The 13975-nt window shown below is 46.7% G+C and overlaps 1 pseudogene; it reads right to left on the reverse strand.

Annotated features, from left to right (window-relative positions):
* Window positions 1–6138: 6138 nt before the first annotated feature.
* LOC123130851 (GDSL esterase/lipase At2g27360-like) overlaps window positions 6139–13975 on the reverse strand; it is a 41869-nt pseudogene continuing 34032 nt past the window's right edge.

Consider the following 13975-nt stretch of genomic DNA (forward strand, 5'->3'; position numbering starts at 1 on the left):
CCCAAAGCAAGAACACAAGCAAAGGACCAACAATCAATCATGGTGCAATGCACAAGCAACATGATGCAATACATGGCATGATATGCAAGTCATGATATGCAATGCATATGCGTGCTCTGGAAGAGAAAGAAAGATCAAGGCATCAACTTGGCAAACCAAGTATGCCGCTGGAAAGATGAGATGATTTCGGTCTAAATCGATATAAAGATCACCGGAAACAGATGCACGGTTTGCAAATGGCAAGCAAAACAAGGATGGCGCAAAACTGCGATTAACAGCATGATGCCACTTAGAATGCAACAAGAAACTAAGATAATGCCCTCCAACATAGCAACAAAGCATATGACAATGATGACAAGAGATGCTTGACAAAACATGAACACTGAGCTACGGCTAAATCACAGCAGAACAGGTTCAAACAAGCATGGCAAAAGTGCAAAAGATATCAGCTTCACAGACTTAGAGAAATTGCTAACATGTCAAAAACAACATCAGGAAGCAACGTTTAGAGCAAGCAAACAACATGCTACAGGAACATATCATAGCAAACAAAGGCATGTCATGAATCTACTAAAAGCATAGATCAAAAGTCCCTTACTGATCATGAGCCAAAAAGGCACAGAAGATATGATGGCACCCATGTAAGCATAGCAAGTTTTATTAACAGTTTCAGACTTATTCATGAAGTATTGAATGACAATATAGGCATTGAATGACAATATAGGCATACAAACAGCAAGATGACATGTTCATGAAGCTAACCATGGCAAGATCAAGTTCATAGGATGCATGGATCACTAGCAACAACCATGGCAAAATTGATTAACAAGTTAACATTCTGCCAGGAACATTTTATAGCAAACGTAGAGCAAAAACAAGACATGCTAGGGCACTCCATAATTGCAAACAGGGGCATGGATGGATAGAGCATAACCACATTTTCAAAACATCCTTACTAAAGTATCTCAAAATAAGCATGAATATCGTTGTAGCATCAAGTTCACATGGCATCAGAATAACAACAGGCAAAGACTTAGCGAAATCCCAAGTCCCTAAAAACAGCATCATCACGAAGCCTAGTTTGCATGCTTATGCTAATCACCACATAGATTACAAAAATACAAGACAAGAACCTCTGAAAAGATGGCATGATGTAGTTCAAAACACATGTAGACCTCAAGCTCATATGATGCACACATCAAATGCAATAGAAATGATAAAACCTCATGATCTGATAAGTAACAACAGTTAACATTTTATAGCAATATTGCATCAATGAAAAATGCATCATAATGTACAGTATCATGCATGGAAATGCTTCTAACGTGAAGAGGTCATCGAGACGAACAATTCGACATATCATATGCATGAAACGGAGCTACGGTCACCGAGATGTGATGCAAAGAACATGGCCTGAAAATGTTAGGGATATTCGGGACTTAGAAGAATTTCATCTCCTCCCAGAAAATAGATCTAGGGTTCGGGGCATGCGAAACGAGGTTCGTCAGGGAGCTCGCCGGATCTTCGTCGGAGTTGGTCGCCGCGTGGTGGAAGATGGCCGGAGAGGAGGGGGAGGTGTTGGGACGTGCGGGCGGCGAGGCGGCGACCTCGGGGGACGGGGAGGCGGCGAGCTCGACGTCGGCCGGCGAGGGCGGTTGTGGCAGTGCGACGAAGCCACGGCGGAGCCGGGCGGCGAGGAGGAGGCGCGGGCGCGCGAGGGCGAAGCAGGCGCGGGGCGGCGGCGGATGGGCTCGGCGGGCCCGCTGCGGGCTCGCGGGGCGGCGGCGGTGGGCAGCGGCGGGGTGACGTGGCGGCGGGTGATTCATCGAGGGGACGGCGGCGGACATGTCTGGCGCCGGCGGACGTGTCCGGCGTGCGGAGGAAGGGGAAGACTAGGGTTTCGCGTGAATTTTCGGAGGATGAAGCCTTTTTATAGGTAGAGGGAGTTTGGAGTGTCCAAATGAGGTGTAGTTTTTGCCCACACGATCGTGATCCAACGGCGGAGGACATGGAAGTGGTTTAGATGGGTTATTGGGCTGTTTTGGAGGGGTGTTGGGCTGCAACACACAAGAGGCCTTTGCGGTTACCCGGTTAACCGTTGGACTATCAAACGGCCTCCAAATGGAACGAAATTTGACAGGCGGTCTACCGGTGGTGTACCGAGGCCACTTGACAAATCTCGGTCCATTCCGAGAACGTTTAACACCCGCTCACGAAAAGAGACAAGAGGGGTGCGCCGGTGCATGTGCGAGTGTCGGATTGCGAAACGGACAACGGGGAAAATGCTCGGATGCATGAGATGAACACGAATGCAAATGCGATGCACATGATGACATGATATGAAATGCATGATATGAACAAAAAGCAAAACAAAGACAAAAACCCAACCACGAAGGGAATCTCATAACTTAAAGCCGAAAATGGCAAGAGTCGAAGTTACAAATATGTCAAGTTACATCCGGGGTGTTACATGTTGTCCCGATAAACGCCGGGAGTTGGGGCAGGGTTGCCTCCGGCGGCCATGAACAACGCAGCAGGTCACATATCTTGTAGATGCAGTCGGCTTTAAGCTATTTTCCTCTGCGCAAATCATCCAGGACAGGGTCAAGGAGGCCATCGGTGTTGGAGCACTTCGTGGCCTTCTGCAAAGCGGTCCTGGTCTTGGCAGCATCCGGCTGTAGCAGTGGAACGGGAACCACCTCGGAGCCCCCACCACGACGAGGCGGACGGCGAGGGGGAGGTGGTGGCCGGCCATGTTGAGGCATTTCTTCGCCTGATCCTACATGAGGTTGCGGAAGTAGCACAACAAGAACTTGATGAGGCCGGTGCGGGAGTCGCGAGCGCCGACGGCGAAGGTGGACTTCTTGCTACTTTTCTCTAGCGCGTCGTCTAGCTTTACGAGCACGACGTAGGATGGTCTCTTGGCAAAAGCGTTGATGATGGTGAGGACGATGTTGGTGATGGGGTCGGCGAGGCCTACGGCGAAGCCGCTGATGGAGATGCAGTCCGAGAGGTACGGGATGTCGGCGATGGGGAGGCGGCGGGCCGCCTCGAGGTAGAACTCGGCGAGGTCGTGGTAGTACCCCGGGGCGTGAGCATCCGTGGGCCTGGGGCACCATTTGCCGCCCACGGAGGTCCAGATGGAGTAGCCCTCGTTCTTCGTGGTGGCCGAGAGGACCCAGTTGGTGGAGGTCGAGGCGGCTGAGAGGCCCCGGTTCCTCTGCATGTTCCAGAAGGGCCAGCCGTCACGGGATCGGTCGCCGTCGCCGGCGACGGCCGGATCTGCCGTCACGAACATGATTTGGGGACGAGGGTTTCAATGGGTGGTGCTGTGTATCGCTCGTGGCGAGCTCGCTCACGCACGCGATAAGACGCGCGTCTTCCACCAGCCCAGGCTTCTTCTTTTTCTCTTGGTTTATTTTAATTTAAAAAATGTTCGTGGATTTGAAAGAAGTTTAAGAAGTCAAAAAATGTTCATGAATTTGAAAAAATGATCACAAATTCAGAAAATGTTCGTGGATTTAAAAAAATGTTCACAAATTCAAAATGAGTTCACGGATTTTATTTTGCAAATTCAAAAAATCTGAATCCAAAGGAAGTTCATGCAAATCAAAATGTTCATGGATTCATTACTTTTGTAAATTTCAAAATTGTTCATGAATTTATAAAATATCCATGAGTCCTCTTTTTAAAGGGTGACTATTTTTTTTGGAAAAATAAGATTTTTTAAGCGCGAACATTTTTGAAGACGTGAACATTTTTAAATGAATTTTGCAAACGTGAGCACCTTTAAAACTAATTTGGAACTATTTTTTGAAAGTACCAACAACATTTTCAAGAAACATGAACATTTATAAAAATTGTGAGCAATTTTTAAAATTTCTAATTTTTTAGATGCGAACAGTTTTTGAAGAAGAAAACATTTTTTAACATTTCAAATAAATTGTGAAGATTTTTATTTTTTCAAAATTATGAAACATACAAAAGATAGTAAAAGAAAAACATAAAACCCAGAAAAACATGTAAAAAACGGTTTCAGGAACTTTCACGAAGGTTCCCACCGGGCAGGAACCTTCCAGGAAGTTCCAAAGTCGGTCACCACGTCTCTTGCGGTTCACTCCACTCCCTACTATAATGGGCCGGCCTGATAATAATTGTAACATGGGCAATTGACGCGATATGTATATCATTTTTTTAGAGGAACACCTGAAACCCCATCAAAACATTCTTTACATTTTGGGGGGGGGGAGCGGGGGTGGGGGGCTGTCCAAAGGCCACACATGACGGCTAGGATCTAAGTCTAAAGAGTTCTTAGCTATGTTATGATCATCCACATTTGCCTCTCTAAATTCGTAATAGAATGTAATATACCATTTGTTGCAAGCAACTTCCTAATTTTCACAATAATCTTAGCGTTTGCTCTCCAGAGATGTCCCACCGTTGACGAATCACATGCAATGACCACCAATGCAATATGAAGACCTTGCCCCAAGAACAAGGCTTCCTAGCACGCCATGGCCTCACCACAGGCTGGATCAATGACGCCTTTTAAGTTGATGGTTTGGTTGATGTGGATGATCTAAACAACTTTGTTTGTGGCTAGTTATTTTTTGTTGGAGTGTGAAAGTGGGATGGGGTATAGATATCCCCCATATAGGAATGCAAACCAATGACTTTCACGAACATTTGTATAATGAGAATAAAGCCTAGTGTTATTATTAATAAAGTAACAAAGGTTAGTGTGTTTTGGGCCACGTAGACGGTGTGGACATGTAGAATGTAGTTACAGATGTAAAAAAAGTCAATATCTCGTTCTCTTGGTCCATAGACGGGGCGTCCTATCCGATGGATGAATGAGGAGCCTCGGTCTGCACCCGTACCCCCATGTAATATGTAATAATTCAGCGTTCTGTTGAAAATTTTGCTTTCCTAGGTGGAGGATTAGCCTTAGGAGGCGGCACATTCAGCCTTTAGTTGTACCATGATGTTTTTTTCATGTTTATGTGTTGTTACTTTTTCATGGTGGAATCCGACCCTGTTCTAGAATTGTATGAAAAAAGGACACCAATAGCCAGTTGATGTTTCCTGAAGGGTGACCCGAGCAAACGAGTGTGCGCTTTGGATGGCTCTCACGAGGGAACAAATTGTTCCCTTAAAAACACATCTTCCCTCCTCGTCCACACCCTCTTTGCCATGCTATAGAAGAGAAATTGCAATGCTATGACAATGTTATCAACAGAAAAATTGACATGTTGCCATGCTTGCGACATGGAAGAATTGTCGTGTTACTATTCAGTAATTGTCATGCTGTCACAGTAGGATTGTCATGCTTGCGATATAGAAGAATTGTCATGCTACAGTTCAGTAATTGCCATGCTGTCAGAATAGGATTGCCATGGTACAGGAAAAAAAAGAATTGCCATGCTACAAGATAGAGATTAGTCATCCTACAATATAGAAAACTCCCATGCCACAAGATAAAGATTTGCCATGCTACAATATAAAGAATTGTCATGCTACAAGATAGAAATTTGCCATGCGGCTGCTAGAGAATTGCGGTGGGACAATGTAAAATGTTGCCATGCCATGTTTAAATAAAAAAGTTGTCATGCTATAACAAATATAGTTGCTATGTCCAAAAAACAATAACGCACTTTGCCAGGCTATAGCACTGGCAGTGTGTAAAAACTGAAAAACACAGAATTGTCATGTTGTAGCTGACATAGTTGTCACGGCTAAAAAGCCTAAAAAGTAAGATTTGTTGTGCTCTATATAACCACTTGTTCAAGTTTTAGAAATAAATTCGGCATTTGTTCTAAGGGGGTTTCTGCGGTTAACCATTCAGTCATTCTCAGTCGTTCCTGTGGAGGGTGGCAGGAGCCAACGGTTTGAGATTCGCGTGCGGGATCCGATGTAATAGTTGAAGGCGTTCGCTCGAAATCGGTCGTTATCTGACGTCAGGTCAATAGCCTTTAGAAACAAAAAAAAAATCACATATATTTCGCTGATAACATGTACTCCTGGTGGTGCCGGCATGGGAGTCGATCTCGCCAGAAATAGCTTGAGCAGTACAAATCAATCCGACCGAGAGATGTATAATCCTGGTTGTTGGAGGTAAAATCCAGACACGGTCTTATGTCAGAGCAGTGCAGTTTGCGGCTCTGCCATCGCCGACGCGTTATACAATCCTCTGAGCAGCGCCTGGGCGATGAACCTGTTGGCAGCGTCGGTGAAGTGGATGCCGTCCCACGAGAGGAACTCGGACGGGTCAGAGCTCCCCGTCGAGTCCGGCGTGCCGCAGAACGCCGCCATGTCGAAGTGGTACGGCCCAGCGCCGCCGCCGCAGAACGCGGCCAACGGCCTGTCGCCGAAACCTGCACGCCCCAAGTAAAACCAGTAAAATCAGTGATGTCAGGATGAATGAACTACAAAAGGCGGTGGTTGTCAGTTATATTGCGCGTGCAGGCACCGTATTTGCCGGGCGAGGCGACGAGGTTGGCGATGGGGCTGTAGGTGTCGGCGTAGAAGAGGGTGGTGCCGGGGTGGCTCCGCCGGAGCTCGCGGAGCATGCGGTTCAGCGCGCGGTTGTGCAGCTGAGCGACCTCGTTGAAGCCCGTGATGCAGCCGGACTCCCCGTGCGCGTCGCCGGGGAAGAGGGCGAGCAGCTCCGGCTCGCACCCCAGCGGGATCATCCCCGTCACCAGCACCGTCCTCGCACCGGCGGCGATCACGGCCTGCGTAAACGATGCACAGTTGGTCCGCGCTTCTGTTATGCTGGTGGTTGGGTCGAAAGGGTTCACTGCTTACGTTCAGCGCCGAGCGGGTGACGCCGACGATGTCCGGCACCAAGCTCGCCGCGAACTCGGCTGTGCGGTTGCTGAATAGCGCGAAGATGTAGTCGTTTACTCCGATCTCTCCGAAGTAGAAGACGGAGCTCGCCATGATATTGCTCTCTTCTTCTGTAGCATGCACAAAAGGTAGCAGTAACAGGATTAAACGGAGGGTCAAAATAGTTTCCACCATTTTTTTATTACTTTTCGCAGTGAAATGCATCCAACTATCACCTCCCCACCTCACTTCGTGTATAAATCCGACAGTAGAATTCACAGTTGTCTTTTCTTGAAAGAGAGGCAAAAAGAATATTGGAGGACGACTTCCATGGAGGACTTTAAAAAAATAAATCACAAATCAAAATTTTGAAGTTTCAAAAAATTCTGCAAAAATAATTCTACGTGTTCATATGGATGTATTTTTTATGTGTATACAGTCTAACGATGAACTACATTATGATAAGAGCTACACAAAAAGGACAAACACGTGCAATTTTCTTAATAGTGAACAGTACTGTTCACTAATTTCAAAATCACGAATTTGTCTTTTTAGTGTAGCTCTCACCATAATGTATAGCATCTTCAAATTTTGTACACATGCAGTATGCATCCATATAAACATGTGTGATTTTTTTGAAACTTCAAAAATGTGATTTTTTTTTTAAAAAAAGAGTCCCTCATGGCGGTCGTCCGTCAATGACATTTAGCGATTGAATCTTGGCGTCTACATCAGCTGATGCATACATCCATTTTGATTAGAGCCGATGCAAGATATTGAGCCCAAAGTCATTAACAAGTAAGGTACATAGCAAAAGCAACTATGTCAAAACCATTACAAAATATGAATGTAACACCTAGAACTAAGCCGACTTTTTCCGGAGCAACACCTTCAGGAAGGATAAGCGCCCTGCTACCGCCATCGTCACAAACCCAACACCTTCATCAAGATAACAACACAAGTTCGCCGCTGGTGAGCCCAACCAGCAAAGGCCGGAACAAGGGTTTTCACCTAGGACATGAAGTGCGTTCCAAACACCATATTGACAACGGTTCTTCTGACAACCACAACTGTTTGTGCTCCACGCTTGGCCAAAAAAATGGCCCCTCAACAAGAAAATTCTACTATCGTAACATGAAAGAACTCAAGTGTTTTGCCCCTGCGAGGACCCAATTCCTAAGCATTCGTCTTGATGTTTGTGATGATGATTGTGGGAAATGTCGATTTATTGCGGAAGACCCATGCATTCCTTTATTCCATAACTCCTATGTGACAAGCATAACGAGCGAGGCGCTGACCTTCCTCGTCTGGCCAGGTTATAGGAGCGTGAACCTCCACCACTTATGGACCGAAGCCAAGCGTCCCCAGTATGAAATAGCTAGTTCGGGTGCATTGAGAAAACAACGGTCCAAATTCTTAGCGACTATCAACACTTGAAGAAGATTTGCGTTGCAGACTCTGGCTCCATCTTTCAAAGCTAGCAGAGACCACATTTTGGCCATCCGGACCTTTGTAGGCGGTCAGCAGTCCAGACCATATTATTAATGAGATGCCATACAAAGAACTTACACTTGGGTGGCGCTGAGTTATTCCAAATAGTCAACACGATGATGGTGGAGACCGCCCCCTCAAACTGCGCATTTGTACACAGATGCGGTCGAGTAGATGTTGTTGGTAGTGAAGTTCCAGGTGATGTCGCCCTTAACTCCGTCCTGAAGGTGCACAACATGAAGTTGGGCCAGCAGAGTGTAGAATTTTTGGATATGGGCAACGGAGAGGCCATCATACATGTCTATCCAGGGGATACTAGCAAGGTCATGTAAAGCGTCTTGATCAGAGGCATTCTTCTTCTTAGAAGTGTGGAAAATGGCAAGGCATTGACTTTGGTCTTGGTGCCATCGAGCCATGGGAAGTGCCAAAATTTGGCCATACATCCGTTACCAATAGTGATGGTGGTTGCTAAGGTCCATGCCGGTGCTATCATATGGTGTGCACAAGCCAACCCATGCCCTATCGGGCTCCTTCCATTCATACCAAGGCCGCCGTAAACAAAGTGCCCTCGCATACCTACGAGATTGATAACACCAAGGGACCCAACCGCTTAGTTATGCACACCACCTTCAAATTCCAATTTACTTTGCACTGGCCCCGGAAACCTTGTCCAAGCCCACCCAAAAAAGCATGCTCAATCTTCTCGAAGGCACTCACGATTTCCTCCGGAGGCCCCAACGCAGTAATATGGTAGGTTGCAATTGAAGTGAGCACTACCTTGACCAAGGCCATTATGCCAGCTGCCGGGATGAGCTACCCCTAAGAAAGCACAAGCTTCTCGGTCTCCTTATCAACCAGGTGTTGGAGGTCCACCTTCCTAAGGCGGTGAATCGACAAGGGTAGGCCTAGATATCTGAGTGCGAAGGTTGAACGTCTAGCCGGAAAGATCTCGAGGACGGAGTCGAGGTCAATGTCCCCACATCTAGTCGGAGCTACAAGGCTCTTCTCAAGGTTGGTAACTAAACTGACAACCTCCCTGAAGCCGACAAGTATGGAGGTGAGGTGTCGGATATCCTCCTTAATGGGGGCGACAAAAATGGTGGCAGCATTAACATATAGGGAAGTGCGGATGAAAGCAAATGTCCCACCAATGGAGTGCGAAAGGCCACACCGATTGGCAATGTTGAGGTGGTTATGGATTAAATCAATTGTCAGGACAAAAAGAAGCGTCGACAGAAGGTCTGCCAAAGGCCCCGGCCGTGTTGAATGGGATCTCCCAGCACGCCCTTGAGCATGACCTCAAGGTGGTAGAGCAAAGAAGGCAGCAAGCATGTTCGTGATTCTGGTGGCAAAACTTCGTCGACAGAGGAGCTGAACTCAAGAGTCCCAATGAACTGAGTCGAAGGTCTTCTTTATGTCGATCTTAAAAAGGAGAGAGGCCTTTTTGTTGCGGTGCATTTTTTCCTTGCCAGGTTACACACATAGATGAAATTATCATGGGTACTTCTAGACTTTATGAAAGCACTTTGAGACTGGGAGATGAGCGTATGGACGAAGGGACAAGCTATGAAGCCATAATCTTCGCCACAATATTTGCAACTACATGAACAGGGCTGATGGGTCTGAAATCAGAGATGCTTTCGGCCCCGTCCTTCTTAGGGAGCAACACAATGTTGATGGTATTAACTCACTAAAAGTGTTCGACACGGAGGTTAGAGAAGCTATGAGTAACCGCATGGCATTAGATTTTATTGTCTCCTAACATGACCTAAATAAGGCACCGGTGAAACCATCCGGACGCGGCGCCTAGTTTGTTAAAATTTGCACACTTTTAAGGTTGTAAAAAGTAAATGGTGTGCATTTTTTGGTGGAGGGATGTACAAAAGGTTGAGACTAGCAAGAATGCAAAAACAGAATACATTTCTACACCATCAAGAAAATGTCTGTCATTTTCATAGAAGTACTTCTACCCGCTAATATCTATGGTCGTATGCATCGTTCTGATGCAGAGGCCAAAGGTTATCCTCCCTTTCAAAAAAAACTTCTACCTGCAGCATATAAATATCTGATTTATCCCAAAACATCTCCTCATGATGAATGTGAGGGATTATAAGGGCATCTTCAACACCGACCTGTAAACCTCCCACAACTGTCCGGACCGCGAAAGCCATCCAATGCGGTCCTGTATCGGTCCGCAGAGCGGTCCATACATGATTTCTCCCGCAAACCGGAGATAAAAGTGGGGGAGGTTTGTGGGAGTCCGGATCAATCCCAGGCCCGTTTCTGACCACCTTGGCCCACCAAATACCCCTCACCCCTCCCGCATGTTTTCGATCGGTGCCGCTCCAGAGCATCTGGGCCCGCATTCATGCCCGCCTAGAGCGGACGCGACCGCTCATGGCGCCGGCATTGAAGCGGCACGCTGGTCGAGAGAGCGCCCCCGCTCCGCTTCCCAGTGCAGGCGACTGCCGCACATTCAAATGACACAATGGTCGCCTGTCCATCCGTCTGCTGTCCCCATTGATGGCACGAGGTTGCCTAGGAATCTCCTCCGGCGCCACTCGTCCGTTTATCTACCGTCCATCAGTGCTATATAAACAGCTGCCCCGGTGCCTCGGCCATAGCCACAGTTATCCCTCTCCACACTACTCCCCATCATGGATCCATCCGTGGCCAAAGCTCTTTGGGATGGACTGATGTCGGAGCGGAAGAAGGCCATGGCCGCCATTGCTGCCGACTGGCAGGCAAAGGACATGCAAATGGGGGACGCCTTCGATGACGAGCCAACTAAAGGAAATATGCCCTAGAGGCAATAATAAAGTTATTTATTTATTTCCTTATTTCATGATAAATGTTTATTATTCATGCTAGAATTGTATTAACCGGAAACATAATACATGTGTGAATACATAGACAAACATAGTGTCACTAGTGTGCCTCTACTTGACTAGCTTATTGATCAAAGATGGTTAAGTTTCCTAAACCATAGACATGAGTTGTCATTTGATCAATGGGATCACATCATTAGGAGAATGATGTTATTGACTTGACCCATTCCGTTAGCTTAGCACTTGATCGTTTTTGTTTACTGCTATTGCTTTCTTCATGACTTATACATGTTCTTATGACTATGAGATTATGCAACTCCTGAATACCAGAGGAACACTTTGTGTGCTACCAAACATCACAACATAACTGGATGATTGTAAAGGTGCTCTACAAGTGTCTCCGATGGTACTTGTTGAGTTGGCATAGATCAAGATTAGGATTTGTCACTCCGACTGTCGGAGAGGTATCTCTGGGCCCTCTCGGTAATACACATCACTATAAGCCTTGCAAGCAATACAACTAATGAGTTAGTTGAGGGATAGTGCATTACGGAACGAGTAAAGAGACTTGCCGGTAACGAGATTGAACTAGGTATTGGGATACCGATGATCGAATCTCAGGCAAGTACCATACTGATGACAAAAAGAACAACGTATAGTGTTATGCGGTTTGACCGATAAAGATCTTCATAGAATATGTAGGAAACAATATGAGCATCCAGGTTCCAATATTGGTTATTGACCGGAGACATGTCTCGGTCATGTCTACATAGTTTTCGAACCCGTAGGGTCCGCACGCTTAAAGTCTTGTGACGATCGATTTTATGAGTTTATATGTTTCGATGTACCGAAGGTAGTTCAGAGTCCCAGATATGATCACGGACATGACAAGGAGTCTCGAAATGGCCGAGACATAAAGATTGATATATTGGCAGCCTACATTTGGACATCCGAAGAGTTCCGGGTAAAATCGGGATTTTACCGGAGTACCGGAGGGGTTACTGGAACCCTCCGGGGGCTAATGGGCCTTGTTGGGGCATAAGGGAAAGAGAGAGGGGCCGGCATAGGGCAGGCAGCGCACCCCCTCCCTCTGGTCCGAATTGGACTAGGAGAGGGGGGGCGCCCCCCTTTCCTTCTCTTTCTTCCCCTTCCTTTCCCCCTCCTAGTAGGAGTATGAAAGGGAGGAATCCTACTCCTACTAGGTGGAGGATTCCTCCTCCTGGCGCACCAACAAGGGCCGGCCGGCCTCCCCCTTGCTCCTTTATATACAGGGGCAGGGGGCACCTCTAGACACACAAGTTGATCACAAAGATCTCTCCCAGCCGTGTGTGGTGCCCCCTCCACCATAATCCACCTCGGTCATACTGTAGCGGTGTTTAGGTGAAGCCCTGCTATGGTAGCTTCATCAACATCGTCACCACGCCGTTGTGCTAACTAAACTCTTCCCCGAGTTCTACTGGATCGTGAGTTCGCGGGACGTCACCGAGCTGAATGTGTGTTGAACGCGGAGGTGCCGTACGTTCGATACTGAGGATCGGTCGATCATGAAGACGTACGACTACATCAACCGCGTTGTCATAACGCTTCCGCTTAACGGTCTACGAGGGTACGTGGACGACACTCTCCCCTCTCGTTGCTATACATCACCATGATCCTGCGTGTGCGTAGGAAAATTTTGAAATTACTACGTTCCCCAACAGTGGCATCCGAGCCAGGTTTTATGCGTAGATGTTATATGCACGAGTAGAACACAAGTGAGTTGTGGGCGATACAAGTCATACTGCTTACCAACATGTCATACTTTGGTCTGGCGGTATTGTTGGATGAAGCGGCCCGGACCGACATTACGCGTACGCTTACGCGAGACTGGTTCTACCGACGTGCTTTGCACATAGATGGCTGGCAGGTGTCAGTTTCTCCAACTTTAGTTGAACTGAGTGTGGCTACGCCCGGTCCTTGATAAGGTTAAAACATCATTAACTTGATGAACTATTTGTTGTGATTTTGATGCGTAGGTAAGAACGGTTCTTGCTCAGCCCGTAGCAGCCACGTAAAACTTGCAACAACAAAGTAGAGGACGTCTAACTTGTTTTTGCAGGGCATGTTGTGATGTGATATGGTCAAGACATGATGCTATATTTATTGTATGAGATGATCATGTTTTGTAACGGAGTTATCGACAACTAGCAGGAGCCATATGGTTGTCGCTTTATTGTATGCAATGCAATCGCCCAATAATTGCTTTACTTTATCACTAAGCGATAGCGATAGTCATAGAAGCAATAGTTGGCGAGACGACAACGATGCTACGATGGAGATTAAGGTGTCGCACCGGTGACGGTGGTGATCATAACGGTGCTTCGGAGATGGAGATCACAAGCACAAGATGATGATGGCCATATCATATCACTTATATTGATTGCATGCGATGTTTATCCTTTATCTATCTTATTCTGCTTTGTTTGACGGTAGCATTACAAGATGATCTCTCACTAAATTTCAAGATAAAAGTGTTCTCCCTGAGTATGCACCGTTGCCAAAGTTCGTCGTGCCGAGACACCACGTGATGATCGGGTGTGATAAGTTCTACGTCCATCTACAACGGGTGCAAGCCAGTTTTGCACACGCAGAATACTCGGGGTTAAACTTGACGAGTCTAGCATATGCAGATATGGCTTCGGAACACTGAGACCGAAAGGTCGAACGTGAATCATATAGTAGATATGATCAAAATAGTGATGTTCTCCATTGAAAACTACTCCATTTCACGTGATGATCGGTTATGGTTTAGTTGATATGGATCACGTGATCACTTAGATGATTAGAGG

This window comes from Triticum aestivum, chromosome 6A, assembly GCF_018294505.1.
Source record: "Triticum aestivum cultivar Chinese Spring chromosome 6A, IWGSC CS RefSeq v2.1, whole genome shotgun sequence".
NCBI classification, from domain to species: domain Eukaryota; kingdom Viridiplantae; phylum Streptophyta; class Magnoliopsida; order Poales; family Poaceae; genus Triticum; species Triticum aestivum.